The 20,735-nt window shown below is 43.6% G+C and overlaps 1 protein-coding gene across 1 annotated transcript in view; it reads right to left on the reverse strand.

Moving 5' to 3' along the window:
• Window positions 1-20,735, reverse strand: part of gfra3 (GDNF family receptor alpha 3) — an 87,952-nt gene that overhangs the window by 58,018 nt on the left and 9,199 nt on the right. The gene's annotated exons all lie outside the window — the stretch shown is intronic.

Below are 20,735 nucleotides of genomic sequence, written 5' to 3' on the forward strand. Positions count from 1 at the left end.
CGGCTGATTATTTCACATTTTACTTGTGAGCAACGGCACATTTAAATCTTACAAATTTAGTTATTTGGCTTATATCGTGATATATATCGTTATCGCCTGAAATGAAAAAAACATATCGTGATATGGAAAAATCTCATATCGCCCAGCTCTAGTAGTTAGTGTGTAGTGTTGTGGATAGTTTTGTGTTGTGTGTCAGAACAATGAGGTAACTGCTGCAATCGCTGCCAAAAAGCAGACAGCAGTGTAAACGGATAAACATTTTTTAAAGTAACGCAATAGTTACTTTTCGTAGTAATTAGTAACTTGTATAATATTGTAACTCAGTTACTAACTCAATTACTTGAAGAAGTAGCTAGTAACTATAACTAATTACTTGCCCAACACTGACAACTTTTAAGACCTGCTGACTCAGTGGAGGTTAAACACTGTCTGACGGGGGGCGTTTACTGTATTTACAACTTAGAAAATCAGTTTGGCTCAGATTAAAGTTAAGTCTCATAACTGCTGTTAGACGTTTAAACTGAACCATTTGCTGTTCTTTATTATTTGGTGTTCATATGTGTTGGATTTTTTTTTAACGGAATTGAATTTTGAATCAAAACTAGCATTAACAATCTTTTTTATACAAGGAGGAAAGAGAAGTGTTGGGATTTATGTTTATCTATAAAACTAATGTCTCATAAATAGAATAACATATTTGTGTTTTATTTTTTACTGCACACAGTGAATTGTAGAGAGTTTGGAAGTAGACTGCTACCCTAATAGTAACAGACACCAGACCCCTCACAGGAACGGAGCCTCGATCATAAAGCTTCTCTTACAGAATGCAAGCTCCGTCTTTACACTGGACGACAAGAGATGGTTGCCATGGTAATGGAGACGCTTAGAAAGCTGCAGAAGAGGAAACCTGAGCCGACATCACACCTAAGGCCACTCTAAACTGTTCTGACCAATCATATTAATACCACGTTTTTGTGACATGCAATAAAAGAGTGTTTACTTCCTGGGTGCGGCAGCCTTTTGTCTCTGAGCCAGAGAGAGAAGGTCCATGTAAAACTAATTTGAAATTCCAACTGTTTGGATAATAAATTGTGAAAACTTATAACTGGAGCATATTTGCCTTCTCTCTCATAAAAAGCCCTACAGAAGGTGCGTTTCCACTGGGAGGAGCAGCGTCTGAACCAGCATGCTCCAGCCTGTCCAGAAATGATTACATCATCTGGTTCTTAATATTTATTCAACTGTATTCTAAGCACAAGCTGACTGTTAGAATTTTCAGAGTTCACAAAAATAAAAATAAAAAACAACCATCCATCTTCTTCCGCTCATCCGGGGCATGGTCACGGGGGCAGCAGCCTAAGCAGAGAAGCCCAGACCTCCCTCTCCCCAGCCATCTCCTCCAGCTTGTCCAGAGGAACACCGAGGCGTTCCCAGACACGCCGAGAAATATAATCTCTCCAACGTGTCCTGGGTCTGCCCCGAGGCCTCCTCCCGGTGGGACACACCTTACCCGGGACACGCCCAGGACCACATCAACTGGCTCCTTTCGATGTGGAGGAGCAGCGGCTCTACCCTGAGCCCATGGCTAAACTTCTCACTCCCCCCCGCTCCCTACTCCCATCACTCGTCAACAAGAGATACTTAAATTATTCCACTTGGGGCAAGAACTCGTCCCTGGCCCAGAGTAGGTACTCCACCCTTTTCCAGCTAAGGACCATGGCCTCAGATTGGAAGGGGCTGATTCTCATACTACCGCTTCCCACTTGGCTGCGAACCGTTCCAGTGCGAGCTGGAGGCCAATTATTTAACAAGGCTTGTTAGAAACTATGAAACACATCGTGCAGACTTCTGGATGTTAGAAGACAACTAATAATTCTCATGAATAAGACTAAAGGCAGAAAGTCGGCCTTTATTTATGAACATGTTAATAGCAATGTTGATAGCACCCCGAGATTTATATTATATTATCCATTCATTCGCGTCCGCTTATCCTTTTCAGGGTCGCGGGGGGCGCTGGAGCCTATCTCAGCTGTCATGGGGCGAGAGGCGGGGTACACCCTAGACAGGTCGCCAGTCTGTCGCAGGGCCAACACACAGGGACAGACAACCATTCACACTCACATTCACTCACACATTCACACCTAGTGACAATTTGGATTATCCAATTAACCTATCCCCACTAAGTGCATGTCTTTGGACGGTGGGAGGAAGCCGGAGTACCCGGAGGGAACCCACACGAACACGGGGAGAACATGCAAGCTCCACACAGAAAGACCCCGGCCTGATGGTGGAATTGAACTCAGGACCTTCTTGCTGTGCGGCAACAGTGCTAACCACCGTGCCACCCTATTATATTATCTTTCTATTATATTTTATTTATATTATATCTGTACATATATTTATTCTTATAATTCTTGAATTCCTATTCTTATATTTTGCTTTGTTTCTTCGTTCATCAGCTGTGCAGCTAGTCTTACAGCAGGGTCCTGCTGAAAAACTGCAAAACACATGGAAACATGTTGATGATGGAAATAGCAGGTCTGCCTCAAGTCTTTGTGTTTCCCTAATGAGCATCAGTAATTAATCACAGACACAACTTTATTCCTTTTTCATGTTGGCTGAAAACAGTTTTACATATATGCTCTTATAACAGGACGCAGACACTTTAATTGCTGAGTCTATGCTTGAAGTTTGTTTGTATACCTGATCTTTACTCTCAAACCTTTAAACTGCAGCGGAGAGAATAAAAAACTGTCGGAGCAGGTTTGATCATTTTGATTAAAAATCGGCTGGAAACTCCACATTTTCACTCACTCTTTTATTTAAAGCATGTGTTAAGAGATTATATGATGGGGGAATCTTTTATATGAGCTGCATGTGAAGCCCTTTGTACTGAAGAGCAAACGGTCACATTGTCACAGGAAGATGCGTGCATTAATTTGGTTATTTATTAAATATATACAGTAAATGTTGTTCTGGTTGATTCTAATCGGCTGCTGAGTCTCTTACGCCAGCGTAAGGTTGCAGGGTCAGACAGGGTAGGGGCCACACAGGTTTATAACCTCAACCTCCTCGAGCGTGGAGAGAGGCTGAAACCACTTCTCTGGTGAGCCTGGTGAAGGAGAGACATTAGTTGGGGCATTCCCGCCTCCCTCCATTGTGATGACCATCTCACACAGGCACAGAGAGCGGATGTTGCTGCATTGCAACAGCGCTTTCCAGACGTTCCCCCCTCCTGCTTGGCTGTACGACTCTCATCGAGCACCATTTTGAAACGCAGCTTGGAGTGACGGTGCGTTCATGACCCGACAGGCTTCCTGAACATAAAAGGCAAATTGTTCAGAGGGAATTGGCTGAAATGCAGAAGATAGGTAGCCCCATAGTTCTTGTGGTGAAGAAAGATGGGTCTATACGGTTCTGTGTGGACTATCGCAAAATAAATAAAGTGTCACATTTTGTTGCTTACCCCATGCCCCGGGTCGAAGAACTCCTGGACCGGTTGGGCATGGCCCGGTTTTTCACAACGCTGGATTTAACCAAGGGCTACTGGCAGAGTCCCTTATCTGCAGAACCCAAGGAAAAAACAGCCTTCTCCACGGTTTGTACCAATCTGTCACACTTGCGTTCAGCTCGTTCAGAGCCCCAGCCGAGTGCTGCAGCCACACAATGCATTGCTGCCCCCTACTTGGACGATGTTATCATCCATAATGACACCTGGGTGGAGGGTAAATGAAGTTGGTGTTCGCCCTCTGAGAGGTGAAAGTCAGCGGAGGTTATGCAAGTTATGGTGGCACCCACGCTTTATCGGCTGCACCTGAGCCCGACTGCTTGCTTGCTATGATACTGGGCTGGGCAGACATCTCCAAAATCTGGATGGGCTGGATGGGCCTGGGCCCCCTTTCCCTGTCGGGTCGCGGAGTATGGGGGTGCCTACTGGGGTCAGCGGGGGAGCTGGCCCCAGGGAGGGGTCACTTGCCCCTCCCTTCCTTCCCTCCCCATCTCCAGTTGCCTCCCTCTTCCCGCTCCACCACAACCACCCACACATGCAGGACCTTGGAGTAGGGTTATGTCACCAGGGTGAAGAGGAGGCTACCCCCCCCCCGTCCCCTTCTGGCTGCCTGTGCCTCAATTTTATCCCACAACTTAGACATTCACATCACTCACACTCTCATTACACATACATATAGGATCTTGGGGGTGGGCACGATGCACGGAATCCAAATTACCATCAGGGTGTACACCTCACCCCTGACGTCGTTGCCCACCTCTCAATTTTAAATACACGTAGACATTGAGGGCCAGCAGGAGGGACTATGCGCTTACCTGCTGCTCTCTGGCAGGTAGCTCCATGCCCTCCTGGGTTTTAATTGCACCTTAGGACACACATGCATCAACACTACAATGAGCGGGTGGAGGGAGGTTTGGAGTCTTCTCTCACCCCCGTTCTCTGCGGCCTGCTGGAGCGGGGGGGCTAGGAGGAGGAGTTGGCCGTCCGACTGCGGTCTGGAGTGTGGGGCCTCCCTGCTGCTGCGGAGTCGGGGCGGTCTGCCTCTCCCCACCGCAGGGAAAAGGGTAACACCACCTGGGTCTGGGTGCAGTTCCCCCCCTCCAGGGGCAAGGGTACCTAGACCCGGTTCGTAGAGTACGCTTGGGGAGTGTGATCGTGTGTACAACGTCTCTTTATGTCTGTCTCCACGTTGGTTGAGTGTGGAGTAAGTGCATATGAGAGCATGAGGGTGGGAATGGATGTTTGTATCTGTGTGTGCCTGTATGTCTGTGTCTATATGTCAGGTTGGGTGTCAGGCGCCACCTCTCTGGGGACATCTCAGGCCCTCCAAGGTTTGGAGGCCTATCTCCCCCTACCACCACTTCCCCTGCCAGTGGCGGACTCCCTCAGACATCGGTGCGTTGGTGGTTCTTTGTGTCCGGGGATGGGCGTCCAGGTACACACCGGCTCACTCCTTGGCGGCCGCTTATCGGGGCCTGGGGCCTGGGGCTCGCTCGGGCCACTTCGGAGGTGGGGTGCCCCCGGCCTCTCGGCCTGGGGCTCGGTCACTCTGGCACAGCTGGCTGCCGGCGGAGCTCACGGGCGCGTCACTGCAACTCCCCCTGGCTTCTGCTCCGCGGCTGCTGAGTGAGCCCTCATCTGGGACTCTCCTTAGCTCTTACTGGGACAGTGGCGCGGCTGCCCCTCTGTTGGTCTTCCTTGGTCTCTTGTGTTCTGGGGGCCTCTGGATGTCTGGAGTTTTGATCTCCTCCATACCTGCTTCATGCCCTGGAGGACGGGGCTGTGCCCCCCCACACCCTCTAGCAGATCATTACATGAAGGAACCTTTTAAAAAACAAAAAACAAGCGCGTCCATTTCAACAGGTGTACACACTGGTGATCACACCCACAAACTACACCCTTTTTGGCTCCTACCTCAAAGCACACTGTGTTCTGTTGATCTTATGTGCTGCACAATAATGTTTAATATTTAGTATTTACTGTCATATTCCCATATATCATTGTGATGTTGTTTATTCTATTACTCTTGTTCTCTTCTGCTTGTTTTCTTTTTTCTTTCTCAGCAGGTGATCCAGGTGATTGATAGATGCATTTTTTTTCCTGCTCATTCTGTTGGTTTTTGTTTTTTGCCCTTCTCCCCCGTCCCTCTTCTCAGCGGTGTCTCTTTCTTTCTCCCCTTCTTTCTCCCCTTCTTTCCCCCAGTCAAGTCTGTCCCGTATTCAGCAAGTGAAAATAAAATAAACAATAAAAGGTGAATCAAATGGACCATTACGGCAAGGCTGGGATGGTCAATTTGGTAAAGTAAATCCGTTGGGCATCTTTCTTTGCCTTTAGACAACAATTCTGATGGCAAAAGAGCCAAACGGGACAGGCAAAAAAAAAAAAGAAAAAAAAAAAGACATCTCCAAAATCATCAAAGCACTTTTGCAAATAGGCTTTATTTTAAAAACCAAACACATATTTGAAGATTCAACCACTCCATTAAGTGCATTTAGTGACACACAAACAGGGTATATTTCGAACTACAGCTTAGTTAGTTTCAACATTTCTATTGTTGGTGCTGAGAAATACCCAATGAAAGAATGGCCATCAGGCCAAAGCAATGGTTTTGACTCGATCATCGCTAGCCCTGCTCCCTGGCTTTGATGACTGAGACTGACAAATAAAATTAATTCATGAACACAGCCCCGAGGCCAGGAGTGCCAAAATGAATTAAATAAAAGGTCATTAAATAACTAGCTAAATGTGTCAATAAGTAATTTATTAAATAAATAATTAATTTATTAAATGTGTCATTATTTAAATAAAACAGGAAATAAATAATTTTATAAATGTTTTAAATAAAATGAGTGGGCATTTAAATATTGATATATTTCTTTAATTAATTCCAATTTTAATTAATTAATGAAACATTAAATGAATTATTTAACTCTTTAAAGCCAGTCGGAGCGGGCACGCTCCGTTTTGCGTAACTATTTTTAAGTCCCCGTAGAACCGGAACCACTTAAGCAATAATTTTTTTTTGCATATGAAACCGGAGGAGTCGTACTTACATCTTGTGCCATCAGCTTGCCCTAGGTCACAGTTTCCTTCCACATAAAACTTTGCAAAAATATCGCGCTTGCAGCAACAAAAACATAATATTCCAGAAACACGCTTTGCCGATCCGATCAGCTGTTCAAAACACGTCCTACGTTGGAATAGACGTCAGCGCGAACTATCGCATAGCCATTATTTTCCTGGCCAAAACAGGAAGTGATGTCATTTTGTGGAAAATGTAGGGTTTTTTTTTTTTTACTTCAGGGCCTTATAAGCCTGTACTGGTGTTTTTAAAATTCATGTTTGACTTTATGCTTTTCTGAAGAGTTTCTGAGATGCTTAGAACTCAAATTGCACTGCTGGAAAGTGCTTTACACAACTTGTACATTCACACAAGCACTTTCATATACACTATTTCTAAATGCTTCCAATTTAACATTCACACACCAATGCCTGCATCAGAGAGCAACATAGTGTTAGCATCGTGCCCTAGGATATTTGCCCAGGATGCCCAAGGATGCCGTCTGGGATCGACTGCTCTACCACCTGAGCTACAGCTACCCCTGAAGCAAATAAGGGCTGGGATGCAGATGCTCAGCCATGAAACTAAATCCCATGAAGTTCTCTATCAGTGTTATTGAGTTAATAACACTTAGGCCACATGCAGTTTTTAGGCATGTAAATATTGACTGAAAGTTGGTGCCTCTGTGCACTACGTACCTCAGCATCTGCTGATCCTTTTCTGTAATATTAGGTTAGCTACCGCTTTGTGCTGACTAATTGTCATTCCCATTTGATCCACATTGTTATAATACCACTAACAATTGATTGGGGAATATTTAGTAGTGAGGAAAGGCATTGTTGCACAGATGGTATCCTATCGGCACCATGCTGAAATTCACTGAGCTCCTTAATAATAATAAAACTACTACTAATAATAATAATAACTTTATTTATAAAGCGCCTTCAAACAAAGTGCTGTACAACTATTTGAACCTAAAGAGATAAATAAAATAAAAGTGATACATAGCAATACAAGTAAAAAACACAATACAATTTAAAAATGGTAAAAATTTAAAAACTAAGAGCCATAGAATTAAGACATGTAGGATGGGGTGAACAACTGTGTCTTCAACTTAGTTTTAAAAACCTCCGCAGAGCATGCCTGCCTAATATCTTGAGGGAGGTTGTTCCACAGACACGCGGCACAAAAAGAAAAAGCACGCTCTCCATTTGTCTTTTTTTCTGACCTAGGAACCTTTAGAAGGCCAGAGTCCTGAGATCGTAGAGCACGGGATGGAACATAAAGGTGTAAAAGGTTGGAGAGGTATGAAGGTGCCGTTTAAAGCCTTGTAGGTGAGCAGCAGGACCTTAAAATCTGCTTGAACCTGACAAGGTAGCCAATGAAGAGATCTCAGTGCATGGGTATTGTACTCAAATTTTCTAGTTGTTAAAATGCAAGTAGCTGCATTTTGCACCATCTGTGAAACCCATTCTTTCACAAATGTTTGTAGGAGCAGTCTGCATGCCTAGGTTGTTGATTTTATACACCTGTGTTCATGGATATGATTTGAACACCTAGATTCAATAATGTAAGTGAATGTGAATAATTACTTTTGGCAACATGGTATAGACGAGGTCAAGCAGGACACTTTTCTTACAATTCCAAAGAGTCCAAAGAGTCGTGCTGACAAATTTCTCTCTTAGCAGCAGCTTTCTCTGTATCATGTAGACCAGATGCAATTATATCCAGCCTGTGAGATAATTTCATGCGTCAGTTATTAATGGCCCCTCCAGTATGTGGGACATCAATCTTTAGCCCTGCTGAGAATTCATGCAGGCAGAGGTGGGACTATGTTTTGATGGGCCCACTATGTGGTCAATCACATTAAAATACAGACTGGGCTCACACTGTTATGTGAAAGAATGAAGGGGACAGATGTTCCAAAGACAGCAAATGTAGTGGTGCAGGTCAGGTGTGCAGAGAGGCGGGGAGTCGGTGGTCTTCTAAAGTCTTTGTGGGGCCCTCGCTATAACACGCTTCACTTTTCTTCACTTTTCTTTTTTGCATGCTTTTTTTTGTTTGTTTATAGCCCATTGTGTTCTGCATCCTGATTGGCTGTAGACCATTGTCAATCAATCTCGTGCCGTGTTTCCTGTTTAGTATGCGTTCATCTTGTCAAATTTACATAAATCTTCAATCGCTAGCAGTGTGACTCTGAAGTGCTGCACTGTATGTTTGTAAGATTCCTCCAACAAACACAACAATGTCGACGAAACCTTTTTAACTGTCAAAGGCACCTGTGGTTGCACCCAAAAGGCAGAGGAAGATGATAACCACCGCACAAAAAGTTGGACTTCTGGACAGGCTAAAGTAAGGTAGAAGTTAGCGTATTTTTCAGATTATAAGGCGCATTAAGTGAAACAAAACAGTCAGATAAGTCAAACTTTACTCAACTCATTCTTCTTGCTTCTTTTACTTCTGTACCATTGATTCTGGACCCGAAAACAGGGTTTGACCGTTGGTTTCATTCTATAATACTGGACTTCTACGAAGGTTTGAAGTTTGAGGGTGTTTAAACAAGAGAGAAAAGTGTGAAAATGTTCATGCCTGTCTGACAAAAGTGTGTAAAGTGTGTAGTGATGGGGTTTTACAGCCTTAAAACATCTATAATGACTGTAAAAAATAAAGTTGGCTACTTCGCCGATTAATTTTAGAACGTAACTCCCGCTATAAATGAGGGACCACTGTACATACAAAGTGTCTTTGATTGGCAGAGATGCAGAAATGTCTGTATGTAGCACAGAGCCATGGCTCAGTGTCTAAATGCATTTCACAGGCTTGAATATGCGCTTGAAGCCATTTATAATTCTTAACTCAACACAAACAAGCACAAGCAGAAATTTTAGAGAGAGTCATTGACCCACTATTGATCATGTGCTTCATCACACGAGCCAAGATGTGAAAAAGGACGTGAGTCCTTATCTGCACTGTTTTCAGGTAAAACGATTGCGAGACCTTGCCTCACTGTATCATCTGTCCAAAATGTAAACATTAGTATCCTCGAAAGAGTGACCTTTATCTTTAGAAGCATCTTTAGATACAGCTGAGGCCTGTGGTACTCATTACATTTACATGCTATTTTGATAGACTATCAGCAAGTAAAACAATTATGATATGAATGGAGGATGGGAAAGAAGAAAATAATTTGGAAAGCATCTGATTGTCTTAATTTTTCAGCATGACAATGATCCCAAACCCACTGCCAATGCAGGTCAAATAAAATACCTGCAGAAAAAAAACATAGTGGGGTATTACCAGTGATCGACTGGTCTCCCTGAGCCGCGGTCGACACATTATTGAACCAGAATGGAATTATCCTGACAGACAATAGAACAAAAGGCAGCCAACATCCAAAGAAGAGCTGTGGCGTGTTCTCGAAGAAGACGAGAGAACTATTCCTGAAGCATTCTTAAAGGAATTAAAAGAAAGCTTGCATTAGAGAGTTTAGGTTGTGCTAAACAATAAAGTTTCTCGTGTCTAATATTGACTTTTAAGTTTGTTAGAATTGTATCTAATTTAATTTAATAAATGGCTGCCCCATTGACTATTTTCCTAACAAAATATTAAAAAATTATAAGAGGCTCAGACTTTTGCACAGCAATATATTCCTTTGGTACCACTCAGAGTCCTAACGAAGAATTGCAGCTGCTTGCCTTATAATTTATTAGCAGGAACTCTGCAGCAGGTTTCAGTATATAAGCTTTAATAAGTTTTAGTTCTCTCCAAATTTGATTTGCTTAACCATTTTGACTTTTTCAAATTAAATTCCAACCTTGTGATATATCACAGTTCTTTTTCAAGTCATCCTTAAAGTGTTAATTCAACTTTCAAGGTTTCCAGCTTTTCTAGAGCTTCCAAAAAACCAAGTGAAGCATTGTCCCCAAAGTTGGGAATATGCTATTTCAGTTAAATTATTTTTCTCTTGTTTCAATCAGGTCTGCTGAAAAAAAATGAAAATATGGTGTTTTGACCAGGAGGAGGCCCTGAGGCAAACCCAGGACATGCTGGAGAAATGATCTCTCTCAGCTGTCCTGGGAACGCCTTGGTGTTCCTCCTGGAAAGGCTGGAGGAGGTGACCGGGGAGAGGGAGGTCCGGGCTTCTCTGCTTAGGCTGCTGCCCCCGTGACCAGGCCCCGGATGAATGGAAGACGATGGATGGATGAAAGTTGGCATAATCTTCCATTATGGTCCACTTTAATAAAATACTGCAACCAATAAAGACCTAAAAATATATCCTTATATCGATGCATCCCATGACTTTGGCAAAATGATACCAATCAAAACTCTCTATTAGCCTTTCAAACAATAACGAAAAGGCCCAGTCATAGCTGATGGAAGATGGAAAGGAGCAAAGAAAGACTGTTTTCAGCTTGTGATAAGAGAACATCTAAGAATCGCTGCGTGGACTTTGGCTCCCTGTTCTGTGCTTCCTTAGTAACAGCTTAAGCTGAAGACCAATAACTGTAGTCTGACCGTTTAAGAAAGCAAAAACTTTACCATATTTGTAAAATTAGTTCTGCAGCACGAGAGTGGGTCAACATATCTATCGTATCTGTGGGAGAAAGAGTTGAAAGAGTTGTTGAGTTAAGCCAGGTTGCATTGCATCAGAATCAGAATCAGAATCAGAATACTTTATTGATCCCTGGGGGAAATTATTTTTTGTTACAGTGCTCCATTTTAAACCAACATTAAGACAAGACAGACAATACACTAACTAAGAATAGTACAATATATACATATATATACATACATACATACATAAGTCACTCATAAATAAATAGTTGGAAAAGAAAATCAAGCCTGGTAGGTAGTAGTGGACAAGGGCTATTATTCTGTCATTAAAACAAATCAACTGAAAATGAATCCTGGCCAGGTCTCTCTTGTTAATGACATTTAAATCTCAATGAAACTTTTCACCTGGATGAAGGACAATAAAGGAAGTATGACTATATGAGACTAGAATGGGAGACATTCCTCTTCCAAAAGTCCAGCAACTGGTCTCCTCAGTTTGTAGATGTTTAAGGAGAATTGTTAGATGGGGATGCTACAGTGGAAAGATGGGCCCTTTCCTAACTTTTCTGAGACATTTTGGTGCCTTCAAATGCAAAACCAGTTAATATTTTTTCTAAACTTTTCTTACAATTCTGAAACATTTTTCTCACTTTAAACATGTGATGTGTTTTCCAGGTCCTACTGTGACTAAAATATGGGTTTATGAGATTTACATATCAATGCACTCAGTTTTGAGTTACATGTTAAACCGAGTTTATTGGAATGTGTAGGTACTGTATTTGCCAGAAAACAAACCCTTTGTGTCTGTCCGAAGGGTGTTTGAGATTTCTTGTATTGGCAGATCCAGGATCAATTGTATACTTTCTACTTAACACTGATTTGTTTTTCCTCGAAATTGGACTTTTATGTATGTTTGTTTTATGTATGAGGTGCTGCAGCAGTTGGCTGAGCATGTTTGTGTGATGTTTGGCAGATTTTTATTCCAGACGCCTTTCCTGAAACAGCTGCCCAAGAGATTTGTGGCATCACTCACCACGGCGAGCGTTGTGGTGCTGGGTCTGTGACCCAGTGTTTCTGCATTTGGACATTTTGAATCTGGTTGAACTTATATTCTAAATTTAGTTAAATTCTCTGAGTTTTTCTTGTGCTTGTTAGTTCTGATTAGATCATTTAGTTCCGTTTGCATTTGTCCTTTAGATGTCGCTCCTTCCTGTGTTCCCTGTATTTGGTCTGTCATGTCTATCCTGTTTTATTTTGATAGTCCCTTGTCCAGTGTTCAGTGTATTCAGTTTTGCTTGTCTGATTAGTCCAGCTGTGTTTCCCAGCTGTTTCCCACCCCCTCTTTATCCTCTATGTATTTAGTCCTCTGTCTTCCGCTGCCTGTTGTCAGATTGCTCATCTTCCCTTCTGTTTCTAAGTCTCAGAACATGAAACCTGGAACATTAAAAACCTATGTTTTACATCTCAAGTCTCAGGTTTTAGATCTTTACGCTCCATGTACTTAGTGCTTAGTTGTTTTTCCCAGTTTAGGTTTTGATAGTTTAGTCTTTGTCGCCCATTTGCTTTTGGTTTGTGTTTCATACAGCCATAAATAAAGGCTCGCTTTCAGTTAAAGTTCGGTCTCTAGCATCTGCATTTGGGTCCACTCTCTCTCCACTCCATACTGTCCGTCAGCGCAGTACTGCAAATATTTGCATAATTATTTAGCTTATTACCAATCCTATGACATACTCAGTGCCAGTTATCTTAAAATTGTTATTTACAGAGATGAGGCAAGGAGTAATATTGGCAGTCAAAAAATTACAGCTGTCAATGAGAGACGGATTATTATTTTTACATAACAAAAGTAATATGATGACAGGCTTTATGTAAACTATTTTACATAAAGCACATAACTGTAGCTGCCTCCACCAGTGTGTGAATGTGAGAGTGAATGAATAGTGGCATTGTAAAGCGCTTTGGGTGCCTTGAAAAGCGCTATATAAATCCAATCCATTATTATTATTATTATTTTGTAATTTGACAGTTTTAAGTCTTGTATTATAACCTTCTTTTTCCTATTTTAACTGCTCCCTTGATGAGATCACCACAACATATCATCTTAGTCCATCTCACACTATCATTATTACACCGACACTCTCCTTTACTACACTTCCTATTTTCCTTCTGCCCGGCTGCTCCACCTACCTTGCCCTATACATCCACTATTCTCCTCTGTACAGATACAGCCATTTAAAATAGCTGCCTCTTCGCTGACAGGACCATGGTGGATGTGTGACGGATTCTTGGCTGATGCGTGATAGTGATAATATCACCTTGTGAAGTGGACGATGAAACCATTTAGAAAACCAGTGGTAATGTCTTGTGTATTGACCATGTAACTTAGTATTTTATAAAGTAATTGATACGTTACATTATGACTTCAAAAGATTCTGTGTATAATTCACATTTTGTGGATATGAATTAAACATTGCTGTTGCAACATTACTGTTGCTTTTGTATTGTGTTACAGGTGCGTAAACATTACAAATGGGTCATTTTGGCCCGTTGGTTGGTAACTTTTAGACAACACAATGCAAGAGGATTTCGTAAACAGAGCCTTTGTGTGTTTTGTATGACTTACACACACACAGGTACTTAAAATTCCCCTCTCGCCCCTGCAGGCGGTCTACTCTTCAAGCCCAGGTCCTCTACCAGAGGTCTGGGTCCTCCCACTCGACTTGCTTGGAGCTCACTGCACCAAGTGTTCCAATTAGCACTAGGACCACTGTTACCTTCACCCTCCACATCTTCTCGAGCTCTTCTCTCAACCCTTGGTACTTCTCCAGCTTCTCCTGTTAGTTTTTCCTGATGTTGCTACATCTACATCTATCACTACAGCCATCTTCCTCTGCTTGTCGACCACTACTATGTCCGGTTGGTTAGCCATCATCAGTTTATCTGTCTGTACTTAGAAGTGCCACAGGATCTTAGCTCCATCATACTTAGCCACCCTAGGGGGATTTTCCCATTTTTACATTGGACATCTAGGCCATACTTGGCACAGATATTCCTGTATATTATGCTGGAATTGGTTATGGCGTTCCATGTATGCCCTGCCTGGTAGCATCTTGCACCCTGCTTTTATGTGCTGGAGTGTCAGGGGGCATCTTTACACAGCCTGCACCTTGGGTCTTACAGTTACAAGTTACAGCTACAAGTTTTGCCTGTGGGAATCCCACAGGCAAAACTTGTAGCTGTCCTCAATATCTGCAATGTTGCCTTCTGGTATTGTGAGCACCTCAGTTCTGACTACCTTCCCTTCCTTTGCTAGCATCCGACTACATTTCTCCAGTCCGAATGACATTCCAGTGTCAATTGCGCCATTCGTAGTCAGTATACATAGCTAATCCTGTCAGTAATGTCACTGAGGGTGTTCAGGGATATGCTGAACATCAGTGAGGACAGAACATCTCCTTGGTAGATCCCACACTTGATGGTGACTTGTGCTACTGGCTTGAAGTTGGCCTCTAGTATTGTTCACCACATCTTCATTTAATTCCTGATGAAGGCTCTTAGGGTCCTGTTGATCTTGTATACTTCTAGGCATTCCAGGATCCAGGTGTGGGGCATTGAGTCATAGGCCTTCCTGTAGTCAATCCACAGATTGGTCTTGCAGTCTCGGGCGACTGCTCTGTCTGCCAGCTGCTGGTGTTAAACTCCTCTGGTATTCCTGGCAATTCCTTTCTGTACCACGCTCATGTATTGAGTCATGTGCCTGTTCTTCTTAGCTGCTACGATACCTGACAAGAGCTTCCATGTGGTACTGAGGCAGGTTATACCTTTTGGGGATCCTTGGGACTCAGGACTGTCCAGCCTTCAGTTATCCATTCCAGGTGTGTCTCATCCATTACCAGCTGGTTCATTTGTGCTGCCAGACACTCACAGAGTGCAGTCAGCTTCTTCAGCCAGTTGGTGTGAATCATGTCAGAGCCTGATGCTGTCCAACTCTTCAATGCTGGAGACCCTTTCTCGGATCTTTGCCACTGTGATGTTCACTGGATCCTGTTCAGGGAGGTTGGTGTGGTCTACTCTTAGATCCACTAACCACTGAGCATTGTCGTTATAGGTTGGGTCCTTCTCACATATGCTCTTCCAGTATTGCTCCATTTCAAGCCTTGGTGGTGCTGTTCTCATATTGTTCCCCTGCCACTGAGAGCACAGCTTGGATAGCTCAGTGGAGCAGGGCTGGTTTATGCTCTTGCCTTCTATCTATGTCTATCTATGTTTCCATGTTTGAAAACTGAGCAGTTGCCTGAGAGTGATTTATAATACTCAAGCTGGGAAATCAGACAAGGACTAAAATGTAAGAACTTTCAGTGTTTGTTTTCACCTTCAGCCAAACCATCCTAGTGTATGTGTCTGTACATGTGCACATATGTTCCACACAAGCCCCTCCATCCCCCGCCCCTCTCCTAGCCTTGGCTTTGAAGCCCACTACACACACCATCCTCTCGCTCAGCATGATGGCAGACAGCAGATCAGATAATTCTGTTGAGTTTGTGCGTTGGGGAGTCTGTGAAGATGTCACTACATAGGGTGGAGTTTCTGTTCCTGTAATTCCTGTAGTTGCTCCATTTAATATGCTCAAATAGAGTAGAAAACCGCTAAATAAGAACCAGTCCATTTACCATTTAAATGGACGTGTACTAACTGTCTCTCACTGTCCTGCAAGTGAGTCCATCATTCTATTGGTTCATGACAGCAGGAAGAGAGAATAAAAGAAACAATGTGGAAGAGAGCCAGAAAGCAATAATGATGATTAAATGCAGAGTGGTGTATGAAAATAGAGAGAGTGAAAACAGGTGTGCGAAGAAGAATGCCTCATTGCATTGAGTTGACCTCAGAAGTAGTTTATTGCAGTTTAACCAAGGGAAGGGTTCAGAGTCACCTGGTCCAGCCCTAACAAGCTGTATCAAAAAGGAACGTTTTAAGCTCAATCTTAAAATTAAAGTGGCAGTCTGTCTGGACTCTGGGTTTAACAGGGAGCCAATGAAGAGAAGCCAACATGGGGGACTCTCTTCTAGTCCCTGTCAGTGCTCTCACTGCAACATTCTGGATCAACTGAAGGCTTTTCAGGGAGTTTTTCACCGCATCCTAATAAAGAAATACAATACTCCCGAGGAGCATCTTCCTTGGAGGGCTCAACCCGGGGTAGCAGTCGTGGCCTATTAAGGGCTCTGTTGGCTCTTAGGTGACTGTTTCCTCGTGGCTGCGTGGGTTACTGACCTGGTAGCCTGGCTGCCCCTGGGTGGGTCCGGGACGGGCGTGAGGTTCTGGGGGCGCTCCGTCTCTGGGCTGGGGCCCTGGCTGGGCCTCGGGGGCTTGGGTCCTGGTTGGTGTGTTGCCGAGGTTGTGGGCGGGTGGGTGTATGGGGGCCCAGCCCTGGTGCAGGGTGCTGCCAGTGCATCGAGCCACCTGGGGGGCTCTTCAACTGGTGGGGGAGGCTGTTACATCTTGCAGGAGCTCTCCTCTCTTCAGGAACTCACTCTGCAGGTGGGGGAGATACAGGAGAGGTGGAGGAAAATCTCAGCCTGGGCGTCTATTGTCTTGTGTAGTCTGGAAGATGAGTGGATGGTGGGGTGGGTGCAGTTTTCTCTGTGGTGGGGTCGGGTGGGCTGTCCCGGGCTCTGTGGGGCCAGGCGGCGCTGCTATGATGGGCCCCGGTCCGGATGGGCCTGGGCCCCCTTTCCCTGGCAGTGTGGGGGGTGCCTAATGGGGTCAGCGGGGGAGCTGGCCCCAGGGAGGGGTCACTTGCCCCTCCCTTCCTTCCCTCCCCATCTCCAGCTGCCTCCCTCTTCCCGCTCCACCACAATCACCCACACATGCAGGGCCTTGGGGTCACTAGGGTGCAGGGGAGGCATCCCCCCCTCTGTCCCCTTCTGGCTGCCTGTGCCTCAATTTTATCCCACAACTTAGACATTCACATTACTCACACTCTCATAACACATACATATAGGATCTTGGGGGTGGGCACGCTAAACGGAATCCAAAAGACCATCAGGGGGTACAACCTCACCCCTGGCCTGGGGGTCGCTCGGGCTACTTCGGGGGTGGGCGACCCCACATCTGGGACTCTCCTCAGCTCTTTCTGGGACAGTGGCGCGGCTGCCCCTCTGTTGGTCTTCCTTGGTCTCTTGTGTTCTGGGGGCCTCTGGATGTCTGGAGTTTTGATCTCCTCCACACCTGCTTCATGCCCTGGAGGACGGGGCTGTGGCCCCCCCACACCCTCTAGCAAATCATTACATGAAGGAACCTTTTAAAAACAAGCGCGTTCATGCTCACAGGTGTACACACGGGTGCTCACACACACAAACTACACCCTTTTTGGCTCCTACCTGAAAGCACACTGTGCGCTGTCGATCTTACGTGCTGCACAATAATATTTAGTATTTACTGTCATATTCCCATAGATCGTGATGTTGTTTATTATGTTGCTCTTTTTTTTCTTCTGCTTGTTTTCTTTTTTTTCTTTCTCAACAGGTGATCCAGGTGATTGATAGATGGATTTTTTTGTCTGCTTATTTTGTTTGTTTTTTGTTTTTTGTCCTTTATCCCCGTCCCTCTTCCCCGCTGTTTTTCTTTCCCTCTTTCTTTTCCCCAGTCAAGTCTGTCCCGTATCTAACAAGTGAAAATAAAATAAAATAAAATAAACAATAAAAGGTGAATCAATTTGGTAAAGTAAATCCGTTGGGCATCTTTCTTTGACTTTAGACAATAATTCTGATGGCAAAAGAGCCAAACGGGACAGGCCAAAAAAAAATAAAATAAAATACAATAGTCCTTCATAAAAGTAATACATTCATGGAACTAATTTTTCAGCATCACTCTGAGACAGGATGTTTCTAATTTTAGAGGTATTGTACAAATGAAAGAAAGCAGTCCTACATATTTGTTTAGTTTGCATGTCGAAGGACATATCTTGGTCAAAAATGATTCCAAGATTCCTCAAAGTGTTACTGGATGACAATGTAATGCCAGAGGAAGCATCTGGTTAGATACCATGTTTCTAAAGGCTTTTGTGTAGGGCTCCCCTTCCTCCTTGCAGTCACCATCTGCACTCGGACAATTTGCTCAGGGAGAGCTTACAGTGGCTGAGCTAACTTTGCCTGCACCAACTTAGCAACTTGATTTTCAAGTGTGTCTCGAAAGATTCCTTTTTGATAAAGCATATACTTAGGATTGGATCCAGTGAGCCTGAACCATCCCTTAGTTATGCTGCTAAGCTCAGGCTGGTAGGTGAGTTTCAGTGATGCAAATAATAAACAGACATTTACACAAACAGATTTTAGCTGAATGAATTTTAATTTAATGTCAGTTCCACATATATCCTTTTAGAATTAACATATGCAAAACTTGTATGTGCAGGCTGGCTTTGCAAGGCCTCATCCAATTAACAGTAAACTGCAGAATTATTCCCATTCTTCCTGTGTTTATTCTGTGAGTTGCCTTAGGGCTATTGATGTCTTAGGGTTTTGTGCTTCATGCGGCTAGGAAAAAGGTGGAGATGATAAAAAGTTGTGTTTCCACCAAACTAACTGTGTTTAACTGAGACTAACTAGAGATTGTGGGTCCATCCACAGGTCTTAAGCCAGGCTCTAACGCATCTGTTATTGTGATAGCAGATGGGCTGGAGGTCAGACCGTAGCTGACCTGGGATCAGCCCAGCTCTCCAACCACAGAGAGCAGCAATCCCTTCAGGGAGCACTAACTCACGTTCGACATTGAGTTTGGGTAAGGACCCCCCCCCCCCCCCCCCCCCACACACACACACACACACACACACAAATTCACAGCACTGAAGCTACTGCTGTTTACACACTTCATGCACAGACACACACACACACACAACCAAGCAGAAGCCAACACACCATCTGCCGCCCCTGTGTTTGAGTTCCAAATCCCAGTTATCAACAAAACACACAGAAGACCTCCAAACTATTCCCTTGGATAGACCAGAAGAAGAACTCTCACACACAGTCACATATGCGCACACTGCACACACACCTCTGCATCCAGATCAGATGGAACCAGGCGGATGGAGTCCAGGTAAGTTGCTCATTTTTCATTAAATGTGACAGAAGAAGTGAGATGGGTTTTCTTACTTCTTTCACAAAGTTCATTCACCTCACATATTTCTAATCCTCTTCATCTCTCTCCCTCCTCTGACCTGGGATGATCTCCTTTCCTTCCTGCTCTGAGCTGCTTTTTTTTCACACTTATCATCAAAGCAGGTTTACGATGCACATTTCACTGGCCTCATTGCTCTTCATAGACGTCATCATCTGTCACTAGAGATCAATACTGATAAGAAATTCTCTCCGTGTCTCTCTCTTGCTCTGTGCCTACTGGAAGGACTCCTGTTGCTCAAAGAACACACCCCTGCAGTGCTGGGAAATCATCAACGATAGGTGAAAAACACCTGACACTAAGTGTGTGCGTGCACATGTGCAAATTATAGAAGTCTACAGCACAGCAATACCAGCATTTGAAATATCTCACTTGTGCAGCACCCAGTGCTGCTTCTACAATAAACAATAATTAAAGGTTTAACATTCATTTTACGTTAAAATTGCGTGCACAGCAACAGACGACCAAGTCTGACAATTTGTGCAAATGACACTAAGAAAGGAGTTGCTCTCTCCTTAACACCAACAGTTTCTAAACATCACAACACAATTTTAACTCGTCTGATGCAGTGCAAAAAATATAGAAACTGCAAAGTATACATAGGACCAAAAAAGGTAGTGCACAACAAAAATTAAAACAACAGGTAGTGCCGAGCTTCTGGTGAGTTTGGACCATGCTGAAAAGAGTGTTAGATTGACTTTCACTGTTCCTGTCTACTTCCTGGCAGACCTTACTCAGCTTCAATCTGGGGCTCTTAAAAATACACAAAAACTGTATTATCCTCTTAACCCTGTCTATTAATATTACAGACAGGCAGGAATGATAATATTTACTGCCTACCTACTCCATTAATATTAGTGTGGTATTCTGAACCACAGCTGCGAGGCAAAACAACCATCTTGATTGTGCTTCGATTCTGATTTTTTAAATTTTGTACAGTTTCTGAAATCTTCCACTTTTTTTGCTGCTACAGTGACACAGCACATTAATGATCAAGGAACTGACCTCCCAGACCATTGTCCATTCGGTGGGTGAGGTTTAGGTATTGTGCAAATGTCCTGTTTATAAGGTTGGAAACCTGCAGTCAGCTGAGACTGAAGACGTCACCTGGATGATGATGAAATGTTTCTCCCACTGAAAACGTCCAGATGAACAGAATCAACCTTTTGGGATATGTGCTGTATGAAATGATACTACAGTAATGTTACTTACAGTGACAGTGCACTGCCACTTCATTAGGTACAGCTGTATTCATTCTACAGTAACAAACTTTTTGCTGAACCTAATCAGACTGCAGGCTGCCGGTTTAGGTTTCTTACATGCTTCAACTCTTATGTTCACATAATTTTTACTGTCTTTCTCTGTTTCTCAGTATGATCATACAGTATGGGTAACATTCACAGTCTCTGCCATTGTATTAAGTACACTTTTTAGTTGCATGTG

This window comes from Aulonocara sp. 'chitande type north' Nkhata Bay, linkage group LG2 (genome assembly GCF_057382095.1).
Source record: "Aulonocara sp. 'chitande type north' Nkhata Bay isolate Kocher_YH1m ecotype deep benthic linkage group LG2, A_spYH_male_GT1.1, whole genome shotgun sequence".
Taxonomy (NCBI): domain Eukaryota; kingdom Metazoa; phylum Chordata; class Actinopteri; order Cichliformes; family Cichlidae; genus Aulonocara; species Aulonocara sp. 'chitande type north' Nkhata Bay.